Source organism: Oryctolagus cuniculus, chromosome 18 (assembly GCF_051225735.1).
Source record: "Oryctolagus cuniculus isolate XC-2025 breed Fujian yellow rabbit chromosome 18, ASM5122573v1, whole genome shotgun sequence".
Taxonomy (NCBI): Eukaryota; Metazoa; Chordata; class Mammalia; order Lagomorpha; family Leporidae; genus Oryctolagus; species Oryctolagus cuniculus.
Window position 1 is genome coordinate 48,917,125 of NC_142884.1, and position 12,186 is coordinate 48,929,310.

Sequence of the window (12,186 nt, forward strand, 5' to 3'; positions counted from 1 at the left end):
CCGGGTCTTGTCCCCCTTGCTCTGGGGTCTCTACTGAGGGCGTAGCTCCACCTGCACCTCCAGCGAACTGTCAGGAGGGCTCAAGCACGACGCCACCTTCTCTGTGACTTTCTCCCAGTGCCTGTCCCTGCAGGCATTTCCATCTCCTGCCTGCAGGCTGTGCCCGAGGTGACAGTCCTGTTGGATTAATCTGCACCATCCAGACACATCATGCATTTGCACACGCCAAAGGAGGGGGGGGTCCTTCAGAGTCCTCACCTCCTCACCAGAGCCTTCCCTACCCACAGGAAGAGGCTGCCTTGCCTGGGTCCCATCACATGGGGAAGTGATCCCCCCCTCTCCTGGGACGACTTGTCTATCTGCCACCTGCAGGAGGCTAGCAGGTCCTCGTGGGCAGGATGCCCAGATCATTCACCTTTCTGGGCTGGACAGAGTGCCTGGCACCGCCATGAGCTCCTGCATCAGTGTCCGAGTGTGTGAAAGACTTCCTGCCACATGCAGGCCCGGGTCAGGATTTGACCGTGAACTTTCCCACGCCCCTGATGATTCAGCTGGGGTCAGAGTGGCACAGACCTCCACGTGTTAGGCCTCATGGGAGACACAAAGAGCCCCCCATGGGCTGTGGGCAGTGGGTGAGGCCGTGGCCAGGCGCCGCTCTCTGCCTAGGGCTCTGCTTTGGGCATAGCCTTGGACTTGCCCACCTCTCTTCTGAGCGCCAGGACGGCTGGTCTGAGGTCCCCAGCCAGGATGGGGGCAGCTCCTCCACGTGCATCTGACCCTGGAGAAGCTGTGGCCACTGAGAAGGCCTGGTCAATGAGGCTCTAGTGTCCCGAGGGTCAGGGTCCCCAGGGGGTTGTTCCGGGGATCGCTGAGGCTGGCGACCACCACCAGCTGCAGCTGGAGAAGTTGAAAGCGACCCTGCAGTGCTGACCAGGGCGCAGCCCCAGGCTCTGAGGTCTACCACGGCTGCGCCTCTGCTGGGTGTTGGCCGAGAGACATGGTCCAATCCCTTCACTCCCAAAAGGTCTAGCCTGTGCCTGTCACAAAGAGAGTACTGGATAAATATTAGCTCATGTTGGTCCATGGCTGTTCCTTCCGCCGCCTCTTCAAGGGTGGGACATACCCCGGGCCAGCCCTTGTAACAGGTTCAGAAGAGATTTCTCTGTGCCCTGGTGATCCCATGAGTCCTCTTAGGGGGATGCAGAGCGTTCCGAGAGACAGGTGGAGGAATGGGGGACAGAGGATGTCCCGCTCGCCTGGTGTCTGCACGCTGCCCGGGCTCTCGGCATCTCTTGCAGCCAGAAGGGCCGAGGGACGGGTCCTGCCTAGAGGCTCCGAGCAGAGGCGATGAGTGCTGCTTCTGGGCCAAAGTGTTTAGCAGGGACAGTATCCTGCCCTCAGGTTCCTCTTCAGTGATCCTGGAGGCTGTGGGCGGAGATGAGAGGAGCTGGCGTGCGGGGCACTGGGTCACTGCATGGTCAGCTGATGCCCGGGAGAGCGGATCACGTGGACAGGAAGTGACATGGGTGACAAATGACCTGCTTCAGATTAAGACCCAGTGATTCTGTTACCATGGCACAGGCCTGACCCATGCTGGGTGATACAAGGTAGCCGAGATACCAGACGCCAAACTGGAGGGTTAGCCTGCAGACTCACGAGGTGGCCAGACAAGGGGGTCATCTTTAAGGAAAACACATTAAAAGACTCTTTGAACAGGCAACTCTATGGAGAAGAGGCAAATCCTCGAAATCTTTCATAGCGGAGCCTCTCTACCAGCAGAATGCAAGGATGGCTCTGGGGTGATCTCCCCAGCGGAGAGCTGGGACCCTGCAGGGGGCTGGGCAGGAAAGAGGCTCTCGGGTAACCAACCCAAGGAGGGATTCCCACTGCATGGAGGGCAGCAAGGTCCTCGCCATGGCAACCACCAAACACTCGCACCCACTCTGGCCTGAGCTGCTGTTCTGCCACTTGCCTCAGTTCCGTGAGACAGAACCCATTCACTTGCGCGTTACAAGACATGGCGTTCTCACCTTCTCATGGGCAGCCAGGAGCCACAGAGACCTGGGATCCAGTGAGAACTTCTCCCTGAGGCTCAAGAAAGCTGCCTGGGGTAAGGGGGTGGAGTCTCAGCTGCACACGCCCTCTCGCACCACAGCGGAGAGACCCGGAAGGCAGCAGGTCCTGGGGCAGCAGGACTCACAGGGCGGTGCTGCTTCCGGGAAGAGAGGCACAAAGATGCTCCGTCGCCTGGCAGGGGCAGGAATACAGCCACAGCTGTCGCAGGCAGCACCTCTCTCACGGGCTCTTGCGTTCCCAGCATGCTCTACTGTGATTCGGAGAGGGGCAAGCAGGAAGGAAAGGCAGAGGGTTTGGCTTGGACAAGTCTATCTGGAGGCTCTCAAGAGTCCAGAGATCAGGAGGGAGGCGGACCAGAGAGGGCAGAAGCAGCCACGCACCCGTGTCAGCAGAGGTGTGCTGTGAGGGCTCTCACTGTCTTCCACCTCCAGTCTCGGGTGGGAGTGCAGTCAGCCCACAGTAACGCCTCTGTGCCCCCCTTCCACTCACTCTGTGGGGCAAAACTGGCATTTCATGCCCTCTTCTTCTTCTTTTTAGGATTTATCGACTTATTTGAGAGGCAGCATTATAGACAGAGAGAGGTAGAGACAGAGAGAGAGGTCTTCCATCTGCTGGTTCACTCCCTAGTTGGCCTCAATGGCTGGAGCTGCGCTGATCCAAAGCCAGGAGCCAGGAGCTTCTTCCGGGTCTCCCACGTGGGTGCAGGGGCCCAAGGACTTGGGCCATCTTCTACTGCTTTCCCAGGCCACAGCAGAGAGCTGGATGAGAAGTGGAGTAGCCAGGACTGGAAACAGCACCCATATGGGATGCCGGCACCGCAGGTGGAGGCTTAGTCTACTACACCACAGCACCAGCCCCACACCCTCTTCTAAAGAGCATTATCTATCTCTAGAACCTTCGGAGACACAGGACGGGCATTTGGCACAAAGACACTGCTTGGGTCTCTTGCATCCGTATCAAAGTGCCCGGGTCCAAGTTCCAGCTCACAGCTCCATCTTTGTGCTGGGAGGTGACAGATAATGGCTCAAGTCCCGGAGTTTCTGTCACCCACGTGGGAGAGCTGGACAGAGTTCTAGACTCCCGACTTCTGGCCCAGCCCTGGCTGCTGGGGGCATTTGGAGAATAAATCAGTGGATGAAAAAAAAAAAATCAATCTCTCTCTGTCTCTCTGCCTTTCACATAAAAATAAATAAATAGAAATTTTCTTTAAAAAGAATCTGAGAAGAAAGGAACAGAAGCCCTTATGAGAGGGCACTGCGGCCAGGTCCCTCCCTGAAACCAAGAGGGGAGCTCTCCACCGGCCGTGGCCACCAGCCAAGCACAGCTCGTTTGCTTCAGATCCTTAACAACAAACAGCAAAGCCCCAAACCCAAGGGCCTCCATCTCCCTCCTCCCACAGCTGACGGGGCGGGGAGCAGGAAGGGGCTGAGGTTATTGAAATGCTATTTTAAACTCCAAGTCAATGTTAACCGAAACCTTGAGGCTGATTAAACACGACCTTCGGGCCACGGGGCTCCAGCTCCAAAAGGCAAACAGCTTCCACTCTCTCGGCAGCTCCAGGCTTGTTTATTGGTTTGAAAGCCCTTACGGGGCCCGCCAAGCAGAGGGGCAGGCCGGGCAAACTTTAATATCTAAGGGGAGAGATCAAAAGCAGTTGACATTTCTGGCAGAGAGCAAGCGCGCATGTATCTTTATATGTAGAATGTTACAGCGGAGCAGAAGGGAAAAGGCCTTTCTTCTCTGGGTTAAATCAAATCAGACCACATGTTGTTGATCTTGACGGCGTTGTCTTATAACCCAACCAAATTTAACTGACACTGAGCGTTTCTGATCTGAACAGTTAACATGGAAATTTGGCCCAAATAACTTTATGTACATTCTGAACATGAACTTGGTTCAATCATCAGAAATGCTGGGAAAGGCCCCTCCTCTCTCTCTCCTCCAGGGATCCAGGCAGGGGATGGCTGGTGGGTTTCTGGTTCCTCACCAGCCTCTCTGCTGATGGGCTTGGTGGGGAGAGCGCCTCCACGTCTTTCATGCTGTTTCCATGCCTGACTTCCAGCCCTGGGGTTGGCTCCTGGCCGCGCCAAGAAAGAGAGATGACCTTGACTTACCAAAAGCGTCTCCCGCAGCCAGGGGGTGGGGGAGGCTCTCTGGAAGGTGCCTCTGGGAGTTACCAGCCTTGATGTTCCAAGTGGGAGCAATTTCAGTGCAGTGGTGAGTGGAAGTCGGAACGCCCTTGGACAGTAGAAAAGCCACCTCTCCCAGCAGCTGGCACCACGGGGGTGCCCAGCCAACCTCTTTGGGGCTCACTTTGGAATCGTGAACGTGGGCAGGCAGACCTATCTGCTCCCCTTCTCACTTGCTTGTTGGATCCTGCTTAACTTCTAGAAGGGATATGCTCGCCGCCAGGTGGTGGGATGTGATGAACGCTTGCTAGGCGGGAAGAACCCGTTCTCTGGTTCCCGGCTTCTCTTGCAGCTGCGGGGGTGGGGGGTGGGGGTGGGGGTGCATGTGACTTTGTCGTGGCCAAGGAGACCTAAGTGGACATCTGCTGGCAGAGTTCTGGGAATGCTTTACATTCTTGATTGAAGGGGAAGATGAAGAGGTCATGGCCTTTTCTCTCCCTTCATCGAGGACTAGCATAGATGGCTAGTTTTCACCCAGGTTCATTCCTGTCCATCCACAGTGCAGAGCTGTACCTGAGAAGTGACTGCTTTACCCTCTGGCAAAGGTATGTGCCTACATCACCTCACCCATTCTCACCAACGCAATAGGAAAGGAAATGGCACAGGGCCGGCATTCCATTTGGGCGCCAGTTCAAGTCCCAGCTGCCCCACTTCTGATCTAGCTCTCTGCTAATGCACCTGGGAAAGCAGCAGAGGATGGCCCAAGTCTGTGGATTCCAGCACCTACATGGGAGACCAGGAAGAAGCTCCTGGCTCCTGGCTTCAGCCTGGCCATTTTGACCATCTGGGGAGTGAACCAGTGGATGCAAAATCTCTCTCTCTCTCTTTCCTTCCGCTACCTCCTCCCTCTCCACTCCTCTTCCTCTCTCAGTAACTCTGCCTTTCAAATAAATTTTTAAAAAATTAAAAAAAGAAATGACACAAGTCAGTTCTGGACCAAGAGCCTAAGAAGGGTGTAGTCTCCGTGCTGAGTCCTTTCACAGGGTGGGGATGACGGACAGAGGCAAGGCCCCAAGGGAAGGCAGAGCTACAAAGATGGAAGGAGAGGAGAGGATCCAGTGAGCAGAAACACCTGCGTGGGAACCCTGGGGAATCCAGAGACAAGTTTCTATTGTGCCGGTCATTAACGTGGCAGGCATAGCTTGTTGTAGAGATGGTACTCCCTGAACACACTTAGTTACTGTCCGTGTGATTTTTTTTTTAAAAGATTTATTCATTTATTTGAAAGTCAGAGTTACACAGAGAGAGGAGGGAGAGGAGGGAGAGGAGGGAGAGGAGGGAGAGGAGGGAGAGGAGGGAGAGGAGGGAGAGGAGGGAGAGGAGGGAGAGGAGGGAGAGGAGGGAGAGGAGGGAGAGGAGGGAGAGGAGAGAGAGGAGAGAGAGGAGAGAGAGGAGAGAGAGGAGAGAGAGGAGAGAGAGGAGAGAGAGGAGAGAGAGGAGAGAGAGGAGAGAGAGGAGAGAGAGGAGAGAGAGGAGAGAGAGGTCTTCCATCTGCTGGTTCACTCCCGAACCCGCCGCAATGGCCGAAGCTGCACCAATCTGAAGCCAGGAGCGAGGAGCCTCCTCCAGGTCTCCCACATGGGTGCAGGGGCCCAAGGGCCATCTTTCACTGCTCTCCCAGGCCACAGCAGAGAGCTGGATCGGAAATGGAGCAGCCAAGACCCAAACCGGCGCCCACATGGGATGGCAGCACTGGCGGCGGCTTCCCCCGCCATGCCGCAGCACCAGCCCCTGTTCGTGTGATTTTAAACAAGTTGCTTCACCTCTCTGCGCCTCACTGCCTTTTCAGCAAGTTGGAAATGCCTGCAGTAGCTGCCTCCTAAGATGGTTGAGCCGAACACGGAGAGCCCTGCGCAGGGTGCCTGTTACACAGTATGCGCTCAGCACGTGCTAACTCGTTACTGCCATTCCCATCTCTGCACCGGGCTGGGTTAGACGAGCCCTAACGTCCCTCGCAGCCTTCAGCCGCAGCGAGTCTTTCTGTGACTCAGATCTGAGAGGGAGGAGCAGAGACGCCGTGTCCGCGAGCCGGCGCGTCTCCCATGGAGGCAGCAGTGTCTTCGAGGGCAGAGATGGCGAAAACATGAAGACAGAGCTTCCTTCCTGCATGCCAGGGGCCCCTGCCCGCCTTCCTCATGTTGATGAAATATTGATCGGAGCCGAGACTCCCCATTCGCTAATCAATCTCTCCTCCCTGGCTTTGCATGATCCACGCTGTAAGACCTCGGTGTTTAGTTTCATTGTGCTTTGCCTTTGTCAAGCATGGCCGCCCCCTTCTTCCACCCAGAGAGTGAGGTGAGAGACACCGTTGGAGAACCCTCTGGACAAATTCTCACCTACCCTTGCCGGCGGTGGGGCCTCCTGGCTGAGCAGGGGCATGGAGGGAGCCCTCGTCGGCAGTCAGGAGTAGAGCCTTCCAGTCCTGATTCTTCCCTCTCAGACTCAGGCCTCAGCTGCAAAATGGGTAGAAGAACAGCTCCTACTTAGGAAGATCGGCGAGGGGCATGACTGGACGAAGACGCGAGAAGTCACCAGAACTGTGGCTGGCACACTGCGCACCTTTAGGAGGTGTGAGCTGAATTTATCATCTTGTTGTCATCACCCGTGCTCTCCATGCACAAGTGCTGAGCAGGAAGACACAGACATGGCTGTCCTGCCCTCTGGCATCTCTCGGTCAAGCAGTGACAAGACGGCAGGGGAAAGCCTTAGTGGGGACCAGCGCCCATCCTGGCCTGGGCCCAAGGAAGGGGTGGGCTCCTAGCTGGGCTAGGCAATTGCAGCCTTGCACTCCAATGCCTTAGGACAGTTTCCCCGGAAGCCCGGAACACAGATGGTTCCTTTTTCCCCAGTGGAAGGGAGTAGGGGAAGGGGACAGAGCAAAGCAGGCAGCGAAGCAAGAACCTGGTCTTGACAGGCATCTGGCCTCGGCCTGACCCAACCAGGAGCCTGGAGCTTGAATGCAGCTCAGAGATGGTTCCACCCGCAGGCAAGGTGTGCAGGCTCTGTCCCCTCACGTCACTCCATCACAGGCTACTTGGGGCCTGAGGAGCTCACCCCCTCAGGCAAAGGGGTTTACCTTCTGCCAGGACAAGGCTGTGGAGACCCCTAGCAGCCAGCCCTGACACTCTGAGGGCTGGGTGAACCAGCCGGACAGGTAGGCTCTGGCCAGTACGCCAGGAGACGCACCCTGTCCTTTTTTGCCTGCAGAGTGAGGTTGCACAGGCTACGGGCTGCGCTGCTATCCACCTTAGTGCAGTGGCAAAAAGGCTCCCAGCCCTGCCGGTCTTCAGAGTGAGTCTGAGGCTTGGGCCAGCGAGTTTAGGGCCACCCATGCTGCACAGCTGACAGCCAGACCAGGACACAGAGGTCTGGAAAGACACTCAAGGCCCAGAGGCGAGAAGGCTTATTACACGTGTGGAGAGTTATGGGGAGGAACTGGGCAGCTGGCTGGACTAAGAGGATACAAGATTCTAGAAGCAGCTCAGCTTTTACACTCACCACCAGAGGCTCCCAGCAAACTATGGAGCATGTGGCATAACCCCACCTTGCAGATGAGGCAAGTGAGGCTCGCCGACTCGACCAGGGCCACACGGCTGGGAAGTGCTGGCTCTCTCCTGGACGGGAACCCAGCTACCTTTGGTCCAAGAGCCGTCACACTCTACTCTGAATTGCTGGGTTGTCTACTTTACCCACACTGCATGTGCTCCAGTATGCAACTTCACATTCTTGTAGGATAAATTTGGGATGAGATCGTGGCATAAAGTTGCATCAATTAGGGTTGTAGTTGGCTGCAGTTAACTGACAATCCCACAGTGGCTTAAACCAAATGATGTATTTTTAAAATGTTTACTTATTTAATTGAAAGGCAGAATGACAGAGAGAGAGAGAAAGAGAGAAAGAGATAGAGAGAGAATCTTTTCTATCCTTTGGTTCATTCCCCAAATGCCTACAACAGCGAGGGCTGGGCCAGGCTGAAGCCAGGAGCCAAGAACTGCATCTGGGTCTCCCACACTGGCGGCAGGGACTCAAGTCCTTGAGCCATCATTTTCTGCTTGCCAGGATGTACATTAATTAGCAGGAAGCTGAACCCGAAGCAGAGCAGATGGACTCAAACCAGGCTCTCAGATACGGAACACAGACATCCCGAGCAGCAGCTTAGCCACACCCCAGCCCCAGTAATTGATATTGCATCACACAACAGTCTATGAACAGACAGCCTGGGGTGTCAGTGTCTCCATGACATCAAGAACTTCAGCCACAGTCATCTCTCTGCTCTGCCATGCTCAGCACACTGGTGTCCACCTCACGCTTGTGATTTCATAGTCACAACACAGCTGCCAAGCGTCCAGACTTACACACACACCCCAGGCAGGATGAAAACAAGGAACAAGGGGAAAGAGGTGGCAGGTGCATCAGCATGACAACAATTTTCCCAGAGGCCTTTGTTTGTGTCTGCCTGTGGGCAGCCCTACCTTTAAATAGGAAAGCTAGGGTTTGTTTAGAGCAGCACATTGCTATCTAGAAAACAAACTGGGGTTCAGTTGGTCAACAAAAAGAAAAAAAATCGATCTGGGACGGAGAGGCAGTTCTGCCCCGAAGGTGGAAATTAAAAAATGATTAACCGCTTGCTCAGGACAACAACCCCTTCCTCCCAACTCCCCACAGTCCCGCTGCACTAAGCCATCACCCAGCAGAACCAAGAACCACGTGTGAAAGAGTTAGCGCCTCCCAGTCCCACCGTTGAGAAGCAGCTCACCGTTTGCTCTGCCACGAGCTATTTATAGGAACTGGTTTCTAATAAACACAGATTGGCAGGTGCGCGTGTGCGTGTTGCAGGGGAGGTCACCGGGGCAGCACAGGGCTTTATTGATGCCTTGTCAATCAACTGCTCTTATTTTGTTGTTTAATTTTTTTTAAGTGCGTGTAAGCACTTTCCCTGCTAATAGGGGATTTATTGAACAGCTCCGCAAGGCAGTTCCCCTCCCCCAAAGACGGTGGCAGCTGATTATCAACTTTGTGGCTTCGGGTTGGAGGGTAAATTGACCCCACAGCCGTGGCCCCTTCCAGGGGAATAGCAGGGGTCTGAGACAATCCAATACCGCGCAATAAAACGTCCCACCCCTCCCACTGCCGGCCACTGCGGCCCGGCTTCGGCTTTGCTGTCAGAGCTAAGGCTGTCGTTTGACAAACCGAACACCCAAGCATGCCGTCACCATTTTGCTAAGGGCAAAGGAGAGTGTCCTGGTCCCAGAGGCCTGGGCTCTCCTAGAAAGCAGTTGTTCTCAAATGCACGCACTCCCTGCTCTGACCGAGGAGGTCTCCTTGGCGCCCGCCCCTCCCCGAGCCTGGCAGTTAGGCCTGGCCTCACCCCTCCAGCCATGTGAGTTAGCCGCGGATCCCTGGATACACCTGCGCAGGCCTTCTGACCTTATCTGGGTTGCCCTCCTTGCTCCTCTCTTGATTCACCCCTTCCCCTGATGGCTGCACATTTGCCTAAGTTCTGCCCATTCTTCCAGGCAAATCTCCAAATGACCATCATTTAGGAAGCTCCTTCTGATCCTTCTCTTTTTAAAAAAATATTTATTTGAAAGGCATACTTACAGAGAGAGACAGACAGACAGACAGAGGGAGGGAGGGAGGGAGATCTTCGTCCCCGCAATGGCCAGGACAGGGCCAATCCAAAGCCTGGAGCCAGGAGCTTCTTCCATGTCTCCCATGTGGGTGGCAGGGGCCCAAGCACTTGGGCCAGCCTCCACTGCCTTCCCAGGCCATTAGCAGGGAGCTGGATCGGAAGTGGAGCGTCTGGGACTTGAATCGGAGCTCAGAGACAGGATGCCAGAGGGGGTTTAGCCTGTGTGCTGCAAAGCCAGGCCCTAGGATCACGTTTTCTCTTCTCAACGCCGTGAGGTCTGTGCTGTCCTTGTTCCATTTTATAGACAAGGAAGCAGAGAGAAGGTGTGTGACTGGCCCCAGGCCCAGGCCCACACAATCGGCCCTACGTCCCTATGTCCTTACCCACTCCCCAGCACCTCCTTTGCTCAGGGGAACCACACACTTTGGAAGGCAGAACCCTTGGGTGCGCCAGGTGCTCCACGGTCTCAGTTTATAGCATCCGAGAAAGGGAACATGATGAGAAAGGGCCAGGGACCAGGTTCACCTGATGCAGAAGAGGCTGTCATCAGTGCTGAGCCCAGACCCTCCATATGCAAAGACACAGGAAGAAAAAAACAAAAACGAAAACAAAAACAAAATCCCTTGGTCGCCACCAAAATAAACGCAGCAGAGACACGAGACGTGTGGAGAAAAGGGTCGCGGTTCCCAGCGTCTGAATGCCCCAAACCGAAGCAGCCTTGGCAGCAAGGCTGTCAACAGGTTCCGCCGTAATCTGGAAGCAACAGCCACCCGCTCAGGGCTTCCCAGGCACTCAGAATACAGCAGGGCCACGGGGAGACTGGCTCCCATCTGCCGGGGAGAGGGGCGCTGCCCTCTCGTTGGTCCATGTTTCCAGCCTCTCGGTTCCAGAAAGTGTTGTGGCCGCCAGGGTGGGAGTGAGGGTGGGGATGGGGGGGGGGTCCATTGTTTTCCTTTGGTCAGCAGAGGGAATGCCAGCAACCATGGAAGCACTTACCAAGGCGTGGATCCCGGCTTAGGCTTAGGCAAGGCCGTGAATCGCTGCCCTGCAATTCGTCTCCCCGCCAGTGGCCTTCGAACCAGGTTGGCGTTCTAACCTGAAAGTGGAGGAGAGAGCAGAGGACCTGAGGGTCTGAGATGTTCCAGAGGAAAGAGCAGGCCTGGCTCGGTGGCGGGCGCGGCAGGAGAACCAGCGTGCTCGCTCGCTCGCTCGTTCGCTCGCTCACTTGGTTCTGCCTCCCGTGTCAAGAACATGCGTGGGTCCCACCTGGGGACTTGGGAGGAAGGTGGGCGACCCTGTTAAGGGACGGTGAGGACCTGGAGTCTGCCGGCCGTAGCAGCTTGCCCGTGCCCCTGCCTTTTATGGCCTTTCTTCTCCCGGACTCCCCTGCTCACCCTCCACAGGTGTTGCTCAGGCTCACCTGCCCGGGGCTGCTCTCTGCCCGCCAGTCCTCTGTCTCAGTCCGCTGGGTCTTGCTGTCGCAGAATACCCGCCACTGGGTGAGTTGCTAAGAGCAGAGACTGATTTATTACCGTCCTGGAGGCTGGGAAGTCCAGACTGAGGGGGCTACGTCTGGTGAGGGCCTTCATTTGGTGTGAGTCCTCTTGGATGTGAGAGAGAAAGAAATCAATCAATCAAACACACAGCCTCAAGCCCTTTTGTAATCAGCGCTAATCCACTCCTGAGAGTACAGCCTTCCCCTGGGCCTCACCTCGCAACGCTGTTGCCCTGGGCTGCAAGTTCCCCGCACACACTTTTGGGGGACGCTCATGCCAGAGCACCTGCTCTTAGAATCTACTTCAGGGGCTGACGCAGTGGCACAGTAGGTTAATCTTCTGCCTGCAGTGCCAGCATCCCATATGGACGCCGGTTTGAGTCCCAGCTGCACCACTTACGATCCAGCTCTCTGCTATGGCCTGGGAAAGCAGTGGAAGATGGCCCAGGTGCTTGGGCCCCTGTACCCACGTGGGAGACCTGGAAGAAGCTCCTGGCTCCTGGCTTTGGATCGGCGCAGCGCCGGCCATTGTGGCCATTTGGGGAGTGAACCAACAGACGGAAGACCTTTCTCTCTGTCTCTCCCTCTCACTGTCTGTAACTCTACCTCTCAAATAAATTAATTTAAAAAACTTATAAAAAATAAGAATCTACTTCAGGGGGAGACCAAACCAAGACGAGAGGGTGATGATGGCAGCAACAGGGCTGAACTGGAGAAGGTGACGCACCTTGCAAAGGGTTCCAGCTAGGACCCATTTCTGGATCTGAATTTTACAGGGACCCTGGAAATCTCTG

General features: G+C 55.6%; 1 long non-coding RNA gene across 26 annotated transcripts; it reads right to left on the reverse strand.

The window, feature by feature from the left end:
* Positions 1-454: 454 nt before the first annotated feature.
* LOC149120956 (uncharacterized) lies at positions 455-11,300 on the reverse strand. Of its 26 annotated transcripts, none has more exons than XR_016225151.1 (7): positions 11,123-11,300; positions 10,894-10,993; positions 6,606-6,718; positions 4,191-4,557; positions 3,553-3,707; positions 2,031-2,326; positions 455-1,680 (listed from the first exon to the last, which is right to left on the reverse strand). It is a non-coding gene; the product is annotated as an uncharacterized LOC149120956 (long non-coding RNA). The 26 variants fall into 26 exon arrangements; XR_016225152.1 differs by having other exon boundaries at positions 3,575-3,707; positions 11,123-11,299; XR_016225154.1 differs by having other exon boundaries at positions 2,031-2,247; positions 11,123-11,299.
* Positions 11,301-12,186: the final 886 nt, after the last annotated feature.